Below are 15,652 nucleotides of genomic sequence, written 5' to 3'. Positions count from 1 at the left end.
CTTTGTTTTTTGTTCATATCGAAATGTAATCTACTTTCTGGATATCCCTCGTATTTTCCAAGTCTGCTTCGGACCTTTAAATTTCTTAATATGCTCATGCTCAGTGACAACATGGTGGCATCATGAACGTGATACAAGGCCATGTCTATGACTCTCTGAGTCTTTGTACATTTACCATACACAATACTAGGAAATACTTACAGACTTCTAAGAATACCAAACTCACTTTGATTTCAATTGCTAGAACGTTAGTTTCAAGGATAGGAATCTTTCCCCTTCTTCAGGTGTCAAAAACCTTAAGACATCAGATTAAGCGTACAAAAATATTAAAAACTAATCAATGAACTCGCCAAAGTCATAGTTGACCACAAAACAGTATGTTAAAAAATTCTTGAGGGTCAAGAGTGAATAGGAAAGTACCAACCATGACACAACACAGCAAGTGCACTGAACATCAAATCCTCCGACAGCAAGGGAGGTGAACACTGAGGTAATATCAATGTGAACATTTCCTGTAGCACTTCATTTAAAACAATAAGGGTGATTGTGAGAAAGGGTGGTTAACTGTGCAATACAAACACAAAGAAAATGCATGTTAATATCTTATATAGTTTCTGATAAAAAAGTACATAAACTCACACGAATTAACATTGGTAGAATAGGAACATCTTAATGAACTCTTCTTAATGAATACTGGAAGAATGAGTGCACTTTATTTGCATTTTGCCAATATCACTGTGAGTAGACATGAACTAGTAAATGATCTTCTTGTGAAAGCTCTAGTTTAGATTAAGAATTCATATAACTTCTTCAAGGCAAGACATACAACATGGGTACAACTAATAAACAAAGAAAGAGGTAAGTGTTTGTAACTGTAAAACAAACTTAGACTGTAGCTGTTTAAAAACACATTACAAATTAACACACAGTTAAAGCACAATTCAATTTTAGTATTTCTTTTTAAATCTTCTTAATAAGTTATGACTGTTTCTGGATTTAATTTTGGGCGAAGAAAGAATTTTTCAACTAATTAACTAGGAAGCTTAAACAAATTGTAACATCCAAAGAAACCTTAGCTAATAAAATTCAAACACGCATTTTGATTTCAATACAAGGTTTTCAACCTGAGGTTTTTTATGTTTCAAAATGTCCAAGAAAGTTTTTTTTAATGATATAAAAAAATTTAAATGAGTATTTTTACAAAAGCCTGGGTTAAAGTGTGTACCAGGCAGATTTGAAAATCTGTGGCCCCCTCCCCCAACTAATGACCATCGTATTGCTCCCCATCAGTCTAGGACAAGTAAAATTGTTGAGTATTGGTCAAGAAACAAACCAACATTGAGTCAAAATCAAGTTTAATTTTCTAAAGATATATTTTGTATAAATACTTATTTGTAGCTTGTAAAAATGTAGTGTTAAAGAAATGTAGAATCATTTTAGAAACAATTAATGGGTGTAAGTTGCTGTGTTGTTATAGTGGGTCCCCACTATTTCATGGGATCTATCAGTTGATAACTACTGGTATCACATAGTTTGTATATTTTCTTCACGCCATTTAAAGTTTGAGGTAGGACTAAGGACTACTACTGAAAACAAAAACTTGAACATATAAGGTGTGTTCAAAAAGTAATTGGAATTTTTAAGTTTCACAGATTTTGAGAGTCTGATTGTCGAGATATTTTAATTATGTTGGTACTCGTGCTCTTAAAGTATAACAACATTTCCTACTGTTCATTTTATACTTTTTCAGTAGCAGCTGCTAAGGTTACATATGTTTTATCAACTCAGAAATGTTCGTTTGCTAAAAAAAAATGGATCAAAGAATTTGTATCAAATTTTGTGTGAAAAATAAAGTAAAGTGTAGCAAAATGTAAGAAATGTAAAAAAAGGCCTATTGTGAGTCTGCTATGAGTAAAACAAGGGTCCAAGAGTTGGTATAAATATTTTAAAGACGCCTGTGAAGACATTGAAGTTAACAAACACTCCGAACGCCCCAGCACATCAACAAGCTATAAAAGAGTGGAAGAAATGGTTATGAACGATCGCCATAGTATTACTACAATCAGAGAAGACGCTCAGGAATCACTAAATGAAGTCAATAATGATGCAGAATTACTGAAAAGTATTATGACAGGTAACGAAACATGGGTTTACGGATATGATGTTGAAAGTAAGGCTAAATCATCCCAGAGGAGGCATTTTCAATCGCCAAGACTGAAAAAGGCTCGACAAGTGCAGTCAAACGTGAATGCTGTGCTCATTGTGTTCTTTGATTTTAATGCCATAGTGCATCATGAATTCTTTCCAATTTACCATGAATAATAAGGGGTACTACCTGCAAGTTCAACAGTGTTTGCGAGAAACATTCTGAAAAATAAAAACACCCGGATTTGTGGCAAAACAATTCATGGCTTTTACACCAAGAAAATGCACCTAATCACACTTTCATTGGTTGGTCATGAAATTTTTTTCCCAAAAACAGTACTGTAATGATGCCCCAGCCTCCATATTCTTCAGACAAGGCTCCGTGTGGCTTTTTAATTTTATACTTTTTTATGCTATTGGTTCAGCCTTTGTCTAGTGGTGTGCTTACCAATGGACAACATTTAATTTTTATTTATACATACATAACTATACAGGGTGATTCGGTTAGTGTTACCGGCACTTTCTGAGCTGATTGTACTATAAAAAAATAAAGAAAAAAGTTCATATAAACATGGGTCCGGAAATGCTTCCTTACTGGGTTATGGCCAATTGAAGATTTCACCAAAAATTGTGTGCAGGAGGTCAAATGATGATTTGCCGCGTGTTTATGAAGAGATATTTATAGGCGAATGCAACTTTTTCTAACGGATTTTTAGATGAGAAATTGAATAAAGTTCATCTCATAGCTGTATCTCATTTAGTTTTTTTGTTATACTAACAAAAAACAGAAATAAAATAATTTTGAAAACACTTTTTTTAAGGTTTAACGGACAATTATTTTTGTTAAATAGGCATTGAAGACCCACATTTTTACAAAGAAACTTGCAGAAAATTTAATTCTGAATAAAATTATGTGCCACACGGCTATTAACAGCGAAAAGTATTAGTTTCTGGAATTTAATTTTACAACAAACATTCTACCAAGCAAGAAATACGTATTTAGTAAATAAACACCGTAATGTAATGATATAAGGTACACAAATAATTGATTAGCATACAATTGTAAATACGATTTTTAATAGATTAATGCTCAACTAAAAAACAATAATACTATTACTTTTTAGGACTATCCAAATGGTTACATCATGTACCTACATATCTTTGTCACGTTAGCTTTACAGAAGGTAAATTATGTTTTTATAAGTTGGTATCACAAATCAGCTGTTCAACAATACACTGCAATTTATTGAGGAATCCAAATTATTTATTACCAATTCTGTACTAGTTTTAATGAGTGCAATTTAATACAATTAATTTACTACTCGTTTGTTAGTGAAGTGTATTTTAAAGTAACTTACTATCACAATTGCAATGCCTTTGTTATTTACAACAGAAGAATATGCCGACATGGTATTTGTCTTAGGCGTTTGTGACGGAAATGCAACCGCTGCTACTGCAGAATACCGAAGACGATTTTCCTAATCGCAGAGTTCCAAACCCAAAAACGATCAGTGGATCATTTCGTACCCTAAGAGTAACAGGTAAACTTCCTAGTATTAATAATTATCGGGATCGCCCTGCCCAGAATAATGTAGATTAAGGAAGAGGCTATAATCATGGCTACTGAACGCAGTCCTGGTGTCAGTACACGGCACGGCGTTTTCTAGGCGATTCGCAGTGTCTCAGTCTGAAGTATGGAGAACTTTGCGCAAAAATAGCATGTTCCCTTACCATAAACAACAAGTTCAAAGTATTCAACCAACAGATCCTCCTCTTCGATTGGAATTTTTGCAACTGGTTAATTAGAAACCGTCAACATCATAGAACCATTTTTATTCACTGATGAAGCTCAATTTACCCGAGATGGCGTCAACAACCTTCACAATGAACACACTTGGGCAGAGGGAAATCCACATAGTACAATCGTGCGCAACTTTCAACACAGATTTAGTGTAAAATGAATGGTGTGGGACTCATTCATGATCGATTAATAGGACCATTCATTTCTCCGAGGACATCTAAATTCCCGCATGTACCTAGAATTCCTTACAGAACAACTACCACTATTATTAGAAGATGTTTCATTAGCAGCAAGGTGCAATATTATTTATCAACATGATGGTGCCCTCTGCCCACTTTTCCCATAATGTAACAATGCACTTAAACGAGCAGTTTTCCCGGGCGATGGATTGGTCGCGGTGGACCACACACTTGGCCACCAAGATCACCAGATCTAACTCCATTAGATTTCTGTATATGGGGTTTGGATGAAGAACCTGGTGTACCAGGAAAAAGTAAATACACGTGAAGAGTTAATAAATCGAATTGAAGATGCCGCCGCACAAATCAAAAACAATCGTGCAGCGTTGCGGAGGATAACTCGATCAATCAGAAAGCGAGCTGCTAAGTGTATTGAAGTACAAGGACTGATTTTTGAACACCTGTTATGGAAGTGGTACGTAGTATTATAAGCTTTAGATGAAAAACAATAATTTATTTAAAACTTAATTTAAATTGCATCCTAATAAAATCTTATGTGTAGGCTACTCTATGTCATTAAAATGCGGTTTTCCTTTGCTTTGGAATTTCTTGCTTGGTAGAATGTTTGTTGTAAAATTAAATTCCAGAAACTAATACTTCGCTGTTAATAGCCGTGTGGCACATAATTTTATTCAGAATTAAATTTTCTGCAAGTTTCTTTGTAAAAATGTGGGTCTTCAATGCCTATTTAAACAAAATAATTGTCCGTTAAAACCTTAAAAAAGTGTTTTCAAAATTATTTTATTTCTGTTTTTTTGTAGTATAACTAACAAAAAAACTAAATGAGATACAGCTATGAGATGAACTTTATATTCAATTTCTCATCTAAAAATCCGTTAGAAAAAGTTGCATTCGCCTATAAATATCTCTTCATAAACACGCGGGCAAATCATCATTTGACCTCCTGCACACAATTTTTTGGTGAAATCTTCAATTGGCCATAACCCAGTAAGGAAGCATTTCCGGACCCATGTTTATATGAACTTTTTTCTTTATTTTTTATAGTACAATCAGCTCAGAAAGTGCCGGTAACACTAACCGAATCACCCTGTATATTATTGCATTTCCATTCATTTCTTAGCATTTAAAAAATTTTAAAGCATGTTCTTCTACACGAAATCAGATTAAAATTTATTAAAAAATTGTACTTAATAGGCAGACAAGAAATTGAGTTAAGAAACTGTTGCTTCAACTCTGCTCCAACTATCCCATTTTTCATAAATAATCACAAACAAAACTCTAGAGTAAAACGATTTAGCACCTTTCACCATATAGCTTGCTATAAAGATTAAACCAACGAATCAAGAAAGTACCTTCATCACATTGTTGTAACTTACTAAAAATGTCATATATGAAACTTTCACAATATACTCAGTTTTAATTTTTACTTTAAAATAAATATATTTATATTATTGCATATTACATTGTCATCCATTTCTGAGCTGTGTTCAAATTTTAAGTCTTAATGTCTTTGCAAAGTAGGTTTTAAAATCGATTACATTTATAATTAAAAGACAAATCAGAGAAAGCAAAGTAGTAAAAACATTCAAAAAAGGAATAATTTTTTTTTTTTGGTAAGTGCATCACTTGAGAAAGACTAGTCCGTTTGGCTATTTTTCGTTTTAAATTGTTCGTAATGAACAATATTAGGTTTTTGTGAAAACAAAATATTGGAAAAGTTGGAAATAATAAGTTTGTGAGTTCCCACGGAAACAGGAAGTTCCAAGTATTATGAGAGATAGTGTAGTGTACTGCAAACGCAATGACAATTTATTATTTAACTTTTACCATATATAGCCGTCATTGAAGAGTTGAAACCAATTAGTTTATCCTGGATATTATTTTATTTTATGATTCCAATTGAAATTCAATTCAATGAAAGAAGTTGTGAGTATGTGCATGTAAAATATTCAAAATTGGGTTGTTTTGACAATATGGCTCAGAATTAGCCAAAGGAATTGAACAGAAAAATCTAGCACTACAAAATTCAGTGAGCCATTTCCTCCATGACTATCATTTGAGGAAACAAGTGAGTGCACCAAGTCAGGTCTGTGTCCATATTGAATGGAATCACAAAGCAATACACCAGACACAATTTTGTAATTTCTTTGAGAGCCAAGAAAATCATCAGCGGGCAATGTGTACATTTTTGTTCTAATAAGGAATATGATACTGTTTACGAATATAAACATTGATATGATCTTAGACTGAATGAAATAAATAGGTTAAAAATATAGATAAAAGGGGTTTACACTGTACTGTATCGGGTTTACAGATATGCATACTTTCCAAAAACGAAAATTAAAGGTTCAAACAATATCAGCAGCCAGGTGACCCTCAAAGCAGGAAAATGAAAATGGACCCTTTCAGAATATAACTTAACTGTTAATATTACAAATGTAGCAGTTGGGATATTTGTGTTTATGTCATTCCAAATATACAGTGAACAACTGTGTTAGAATTATGCACGAACACTGAATATGTATAAGAATAAGAATATGTTTTTGTCATAAAGCTTACAAAAGCATCAACACAATTCATATACAAGACAATTAATTTAAAAACTAGTAGAAGTCCAAATATACCAATTTTGTAGGCAAAACATGAAGTTGTCAAAATAGTTACATCATAAAGTAAATATAATTTTAAATAAATAAATACCAGGAATATAAAAAATTAATAAACTACTCGTACATAACCAATAAATAAATAACAGCAACAAGTAAAACAGAGCCTCATAAAATTACTGTAATAGAATTATGTAACAATGATACATTTAAAAAGTATAATCTGTATAAATAAAACATCTAAATCTCATTTAAAATCTAATCAATGAACTAAATAAGCTATATTTATAAACTAATACTTCCACAGTAAAATATTCTCTTAAAGAAAAAATGGATTGACTAAAAGCCAGAAATAAAATTTTTGTTTAAATTCATTGTATCTCAAGCCTAATTCCATTTCCAAATTGTAATAGGGCACCTTTGAATATATCATAGGTGCTCTCACTAAGAAAACTAGGACAAAAGAAAATTAAAATGTTTAGATACAACTATTAAAATGTATATATTTTGAACAGAACTCATATCTTACTGTTGTTATTCTTTTTTTTTAATTATAGTCACTAATAATGTTAATGTATTAAAAACCGTGTATGTACAATTAATGCGAGAGATCACTATTCCTTTCCTGTATTCAGTGTCCTGCTATTCTTTTATGGGAACCGGTGGATCCGAGCCCAGGGACTCAAGATGTTGTGGGGAGTTTTTAGGAACTCAAGCAAGAGATTATATTTTAGGGCACAACATAAATTATAAAGATAGAAAAAAAGAGTTCAGGAGGTCGGCTGAATCTGAATCACTATTTTATAATATGCAAAACTTGTCATTGTAAACTGTAAGTACAACAAAGTGTGCATGGTTTGGTTATTATAAGACAAAGATACATGTCACTCTTTGACAAATAAAATTCTTAGTTGTGTGAGCTCTTTTTCCTACACCTAGCGAGGACCTTTCAAAACAAGGCCCCTCTACTTATTGGCTATGCGTCATGCGATTCGGAAGCGGACTAAGGTCAATTTTACAAACGACAGTCTCGACTCACGCTCATGACTGACCCATCCATTAGTCTCATTGATAATAAAGGGCCAATGTATCTGAATTATGTATATAAATGTATATACGTAAAAATGTATGTATTTATTCAGGATTTACAAATTTACTTTGTAATTCAGATACTCCGATAAGCGATCCAAAGTGAAAACAAGAAAACTAGTTTTATCCTTTCTACATTGCTCACGTCAAATGCAGTCACTGGGATATTTTTTGGACCATTCTAGTGAAAGAGGGCTTGTGTGTATCTCATGCACATTAGCTTGCCACGTGCTAACCACAGCCCTATAGTTAAAACCTGATTTACTGAAGATAGTTTGAAAATTTCTTTAATGTAATGACAAAAAAATACAAAAACCTATTACTATTCTAACACTCTAAATCATTTAACCCTATCAACCCAGACCAGTTTTGAAAAAGTATCTACTTAAAATCCCTGTGATTTAGTGCACGATATCTGCTAAGAATTCCAGCACTATTTTGCCAGTTAAAAAATATTGCTGCCAATTATTAAAAACGGGATGTAACTACCATAATTTACTTGAAAACCTTCATAATTTTATCTACATAAATTTTATGCATTTATGACAAAACAGAACAAATTATAACTATATCATGCTATTTAATATATTATTTCTTTTTTCAAGAATTCTTTTACTAAAGTTATTTAAAAAATAGAGCTTCTAATTTTACAAACAACAATAGTGTTGTCGTTTTGTACAAAGAAGGATGAAATATGCCAAGTAGTGAAACTAGAAGTTGGCCAAAAGTTATAATAATTAAAAGGCTGGGAGAATGGGCTCAAGAACATATACAAGTTACCCTACTTCATGAAGAAAGAATTGTTTTGGAATATTAATAGTACTTATTAATGGGTTAATATGCTTTCTTTACAATCTGTTTTTGATTATGGACTATTAAAAAGAAAGAGGGTTAAAAATCAAGTGTATTTGAGGACTGTAGGCATCAGGTAAAAAGTAGAAAACATTTTTTAACCTTTTGTTTGTGCAGCGAGCTGACGACCTGCTTAGTGATATTTTGTTTTAGTTTGTTTAACGTGTTCGTGTGATTTATTAACTTTCACCTGATATAGACAGAATATTCCATTTCTTAAAATGCTGTTAACATATTTCAACACTTCACAGCGAAACATATAAGTAACAAACCTATTACTATGTTTATTTTAATGTTATTACAACAATATACCGTGACTATCGGAGCAGTTTTGCTATCTCGGTTGAGATGGCCATAAGACTAAGTGTGAGAGGGCGTAGGTCACAGTTGTCTCTACACTCCGCACGTTGTACCTAAATATATGGCTCACGTCGCAGCTACCTGGCATTGTTATCAAATAGGAGAACTCGGCGCGCTGTACTGCCCTTGTACAAAACTATTACTCCGCACCCACTGCTTGTGCGTCTTAGCCTCGTCCAGTCATATGAAGCTAGCTGATGCCATTTCAAAAAATACTTTAAAACATATTGTAATCCTTTGTTTAGGTTTGTTTAACTATTATTAGCATTTGTTTGCTATTTATATTCCATATATAACGAAAACAGTGTTCCACTAGCTTCACGGCAGAACTACTCATTCACCTTGTAGAATCGTTTGTTTAGATTTGTTGAGCTATGTTTATTTGGAATTCAAGTTAGAAATAAAAAAAATAAGTAAGCGCCACGCTGGTATACGCATTCACCTACACACGCTTCAAAATATTGGAATCGTGTTTTGACTATTGTTTAAGTTTGTGTAGTTATATTGTTTTGTTTAGCAGCCATGTCTGACATATACAAAATGTTCTTGTCGCACATCACAAAATTCGCCAAATACGATTGGAATCGTTTGTTTGAGTTGCAGTCAACTTTTGGAATGACATTGTTTTTACTCTCTACCGCTCCCCACAACGGCAACAATTGGTCCAGTGCCCTTAGCTACGTTTACTTGCAGCTTGTGCATTTTCGGAATATGAAGGGGGGTTCTAGGGTGTCGTGCTCGGCTTAAAACACTAGACCTGACAGAAAGTTGTTATCATACCGTGGAGGCCACAGATACAGATCCTGTCAATGGTCTGTGCTATCGCGGCATATCTATTATAAATGTCCTCAAACTTAAGGATATAGTTGTTCCTCGAGTCAAAATAAACAAATCTTCAACTACAGGTCTTACCAGTTAACTGGAAATTTGTGTTGTTTCATGAACATTTAGAAATAAAAATATTAAAGTTATAATGATACAATTTGCCATAAATATTTGTCTTATTTTAACTTAAAATAAGACAATTGAGTATTATACAAATATTTTTACCATATGGAGTTCAGGGTGTATAAAAAAGAATCATCCGATTTAATAAAATCATAACTATTCTGTTTGTTGAGCTAAATGCGCCAACAACGTACTGTTGAAAAGAGTATCTTTTAAAGTTTTACATGGTTCCCGCTAGGTAGCAGCAGCGTGCTTGAGTGAACGCCTACTTCATTTCTAGTGAAAATGGCGTCTTCACCACAAAAAGCGTTTTGTGTTCTACGTTTTTCGCAGTGTGAGTCTGTAATAACTGTTCAGCGTGACTTTCTTAATAAGAATGGTGTTGATCCTCCTACATCACAGAGCATTAGACGATGGTATGCACAATTTCAAGAAACAGGTTGTCTGTGTAAAGGCAAGTCACCGGGCCGTCCCAGAGTGTCCGATGAAGACGTGAAGCGCGTCCGCCATTGTTTCACACGCTGCCCTCAGAAATCTGTTCGCCGCGCTGCTCGACAGCTCAACATGCCTCCTATGTCCATCTGGCGTGTGTTGCGTCGACGATTGCACATGAAAGGATACAGACTTCAGATACTGCAATCTCTGTGAGGGTGATAAAGAACGACGCGTGGAGTTTTGTAACTTCGTTCTTGATAAAAAACAGGACGATGGACGATGAACATTTTGTATCGCGCATAGTGTTGAGCGACGAGGCAACATTTCATTTAAATGGAAAGGTAAACCGCCATAACGTTATCGTTAGAATATGGGGCACAGAAAAACCACTTGAAATTGTGCAACATGAGAGAGACTCTCCAAAATTTAATGTGTTTTGCGCGGGTTCACGGGAAAAGGTGTACGGTCCATTTTCTTTGCTGAGAACACTGTTACAGGAATAATATATCTCGATATGCTTGAGAATGATCTTTTCCCCCAATTGGAGACTGATTCGAACGACTTCATTTACCAACAGGACGGGGCACCGCCACATTGGCATCAGGCAGTCCGGCAATTTTTAAATCAAAGAATTCGTGACCGGTGGATCGGCCGCACTGGACAAAATGACGCATCCTTACATTTCTGGCCTCCAAGGTCACCGGACCTTACTGTGTGTGATTTTTCCTTGTGGGGTTTCATCATAGACTCTGTATATGTGCCTCCGCTACTAACAACAATGGATGAGCTAAGGAATCGCATTACAACAGGAGTGGAATCAGTAACTCAGGGCATGCTCGCTGCAGTGTGGGATGAATTTGAATACCGCATAGACATATGCCGTGTATCTAAAGGTGGAAATATTGAATACCTTTGAAAACGTATGAAAAAAGAACTTTTTGAGTTTCCCTTTCAGCCAAATAAATCAGTAATTGTATATGTTTACTACTGTTCGAAATATTCACATGCCAAATCGGTCGATTCTTTTTGATACACCCTGTATATGTGGTTTTAGAACTACCATATCAAACTGTACGAACAGTTTTGGGAGAACAACATCTTATAGCTAATTTTTAATATCAAATGATAAACATATTTAAAAATACGTTTGTATTTCTGTGATGCAACCATATAACTTACTAGATGCACTAAAGTTAGGTACGTCTGTGTACAATAAATATTAAAAAGCAATTTGAAAATACGATCGAACTTTTATATGTTTAGAAACTGAATTCTTTAAAAGGAGATTGATAGGTTTCAGGTTTTACTGAAATCTAATAATTTAATTATAATTTTTGTCATAATCAAACTTAAATGCGAATGGAATTAGGAAGTACTAGCCCCGTCTCTTGCGCATGTATGAATTCTGGATTTCGAATGACCGAGCCCTGTATTTTTGGATTTTCATTTGAGTTCTCTAAGTTTTGTCAGACACCCGAAAGTTAACTTTAACAACAAAACGAGCTAACTGTGTGCTTACTGAAACTCCTAGAGACATAACTGTTTTAACTATTTTTAAACAAGTAGCCAAACGTGAGACTGTATCTAAAATTATGTGTTTCAGTTATCTAACAATGCAATTATAAAATATATTTCCAACTAAACTTTAGCCCGACATTAACAGATTCAAAGATGTTTATTTTATTCAAGATAACGATAAACACGGAATACTATAAAAGCTACACCTATTTCTACACTAATACTCTCTCCTTGAAAGATGTAAGAAGAAGAGTCTAACTATAAATCATAAAGCATAATTTAAATTACGAAAATCAACATCGTACATTTGAAAATCTTAAATAATAAGCACATGACAGAAATGAATCGGTATTGGAAATTTGATTAATTTAGAACTACACCAAGTGGACAAGAGATGCAAAATATTGTTACAGTAAATTTCACTAGACTAGCTATTTTATGTCACAGGAACCAAAGTAGAAACCTGAAATGGACTTGGAGCACAAAACACCATCTACGTTTTCATCAAAGACCAAAAAGGAAATGGTAGTCTAATGCTGTTATCTCTGCTGGCAGTTAGACAAGTGAAGGTTTGGCAATGGTTGAAATGGTCGACCATGTTCTCGTCCTCCTCCTTTTAGTGGTGGTGGTAATATCAAGGCCCTCCACATTATATAACAATTTTAATCACCATCTTCATTAGCCACTGTCTGAAGAGATAATTTCAGTTATCGTTCAAAGGCTAGGTTGACTTTATTATGGTATCGGTCGGAATCGATGGAGAGAGTGTAATGGTTGACTGTGCATAGGCAGATAGAGAATGATAAAGGGTGAATATGATGGTTTGAAGTGGCTGTTAGATGTGGCTTGGCGTATGAGGAATGCAAATCATAGAAGTAACAACAGTGATGCAACGATTATGTAGAAAAATATGACTACAGACTCACTGCGTGAGCCAATTGACTGGCAGTGCTTGGACGATTTGTCCTTACAACACGCCTGGATGAACATTAGTGCACAATGAAATAAGAATATAACTGAGCTTATGGTATTGTCAAACTGAGTATATTAAAGGCTATACCTTTCATTAAGTTTATGGTGAAGTGGACACTTCAGACTTTAGGGTGGTTGGAAAGGTCTTTACATCCATTTGCTACCCCATCTTGGACTTTAATTATTGTGAATAAATACGGCTAAATAAGATGAAAAGGCTTGAAGATAAATCTGAGCAACACTATACCTAATAAATCTGTATAAATTATATCTATACGCTCCTTGGGTGTGAACGCTGGTCACAGACGAGTTGGAAGTACCCGTAAACCTGAATGTGTGTTTGTTTAGGAGTGCCTTATCTCCATAAGACCGTGGCTATATACGGTAAGTGATTTTCACTACTGTGATAGGAGTTCCCACGCATCTGATTTAGTTCGCAATTTGTAAGGATTTTATTAATTTAAGTGAAATAATGGTGCCAAGACCATTATTTTATAAATTTCCAAAAACAATTATACATGTTTCAGTAAAATTCATCATTAACATAACACAAGCTACCAAACTACCACAGGGATTGTCATCCTACGTATCACTAAATTTATGCACAAAAGTAGTTCATTATACGAGTGTTAAACTCAAATTTTATTTCAAAACTTACCACTTGAGATGAACATCCCTGGACCTAGCAGCTCAGAAAGTTTTCAAAGTAAAGTAACGTGTTGGTTTGTTATGATCGAATCCATATTAGTATTCTTTGTCAGTGAGTGGATGGCCACGTAGTATTAGTAAAATATAAAAGAAAAATATTCTTCTATTAGTGATATGAATAAAGTGTGGATAGTTTCTAGATCAGAATTTGTTATTTTCGTATAATTATTCCACTAAACATTTGCGATTGTACCTCGGATGCAAATGTAGTACAGTGATGGGATCTTAACGTATAGTGCTGGAACATTGATACGGGTAGCATTGGAAATCAGAATTGCGAAATACAACCATGATCCATAGACTTGAGGCTACTACTGGCTAGTGGCTACTCAGTAATGGTGAATTGTGTTGTGTATATGTATGAGTTGATGATATATTGGAAATTCTTGATGCTAAACGGACATTCCTTGGATTTTTATTAATTGTAAACTGATTCATCGACATTTTAAAACTAACAATCCTTCACTGAAAGACATGTGTTTGTTTTACGGTTTTATTATTTCATAGAAAGTTGAATTTAAAAAATACAAGTTAGGAGTTTGTGCTTAACCTCAAATCAAAAGAACTTGAGGACCAATTAACTAATAGGTAAGTTGGCAATTTGATCACAATTTATATATTTTTTATCAGTGTAAACTTTGGTATCTTAAACTTCTTGTTCTATTTTGAAAACACAACATGTTATTGAGAAGTTTATATTAAGTTAAGAAGGTTTTAAAATTTTGAATGGCCTAGCATAACAATTTAGTAATATGGATACAAGAGAAAAGAAATTAGTCTATAAGTGTTTATGAGAATGGAATTGTTACTTTACCATAACAATGACTTTTTAATAACTACAAAATATATGCTCTTATAGCCTATTAGGCAGCTAGATAGCCATTGAGCTTCAAATTATTAGGCTTTAAGTTAGTGTTATGAAAAACTTCTTATGAATAACTGTTATCTAGCAATATTTGATGTTTTGAAAGAATTAAAGGCATACTAGTTTAAAATACCCTTTTGTTATGTTTTGTTGGTTGTTCAAATGGAAACTATTAAGTAACTAGTTTAGCAATATTCACATAAAAGAGAGAAAACGCCTAAAAACTAAAAAAAACATTCCTTCCTAAAGGGAGAAAATCCCTCATAGATAGGGTGGTACGTCTATAACGTAATTCAGTTTGACATTCTTGTTCCAAATTAATTCAAACAATCATGTGTATGGTATTTTAGTATAGGCCGTTATAAACGGGAAATACTGTTAGTTGTCAATATATTATATTACAAAATAACGTGTAGAGTTACATTCTAGTAACCTGTTACCGTGCTAACATAGTATACTAAAATTTAACTAAATCACTACAATGTAACTTTTTAGTGGTAAACTAATAATTGTAAACGAGTTAATTCAAATTTTCACTATACAACACAATTATTGGGTAACATGAAGTCCTTATCTACTATGTGTTATTAGCCATATGTATTATAAATATAAAAAGTTACAAACAAGCTTTACAAGCCCTAACGTGATCTGAGCTTGAATTTCGGTATTATCTGGAGGAAGTTTTCCTTTTTTCGGCAGAAGTGCAGGGTGGTACCTGAGGCACCACTGAAGCCCGCACTGATGGCCAGGGGCATTTCTGATCAGTATTTTTACCTGAGATTATGTCCCAGTGATTTTAGGGCGAGAAGATACTGATTTACAAATTATATGAAAAGATACTTGTATATGTTCACAGGATTAAATATAATGTACATGAACCCTACAGCTGGCATGAAAAGAATTTTTGTCGCTAAAGGTCCAACTGATTTGGCAACGACGAATATTCGTCCCCAAAGTAGACATTTATAGTAATTGCATTTTATGTATTTAAGGTCATATGAATTATTTTATTTGATTTTATCTGGTAGAGCATTAACATTAGTATCGATTTATTGTTCTTATTTTGACTATCATATTACATTGAACTTTGTTCTTAACAGACAGCTGACGTGAATGTAATACGTGCCAGCCATGTTATTGTTGTGAAACTGTA

General features: G+C 33.7%; 1 protein-coding gene across 1 annotated transcript in view; it reads left to right on the top strand.

The window, feature by feature from the left end:
• Window positions 1-13,935: 13,935 nt before the first annotated feature.
• Window positions 13,936-15,652, top strand: part of LOC124369095 (tyrosine-protein kinase transmembrane receptor Ror2-like) — a 42,536-nt gene continuing 40,819 nt past the window's right edge. Inside the window, 1 exon segment of the mRNA XM_046826831.1 lies at window positions 13,936-14,222. The gene's annotated coding sequence lies outside the window, so the exon portion shown is untranslated.

The sequence above is a fragment of the Homalodisca vitripennis genome, chromosome X, assembly GCF_021130785.1.
Source record: "Homalodisca vitripennis isolate AUS2020 chromosome X, UT_GWSS_2.1, whole genome shotgun sequence".
NCBI classification, from domain to species: Eukaryota; Metazoa; Arthropoda; class Insecta; order Hemiptera; family Cicadellidae; genus Homalodisca; species Homalodisca vitripennis.
This window is presented reverse-complemented; position numbering and strand designations above follow the sequence as displayed.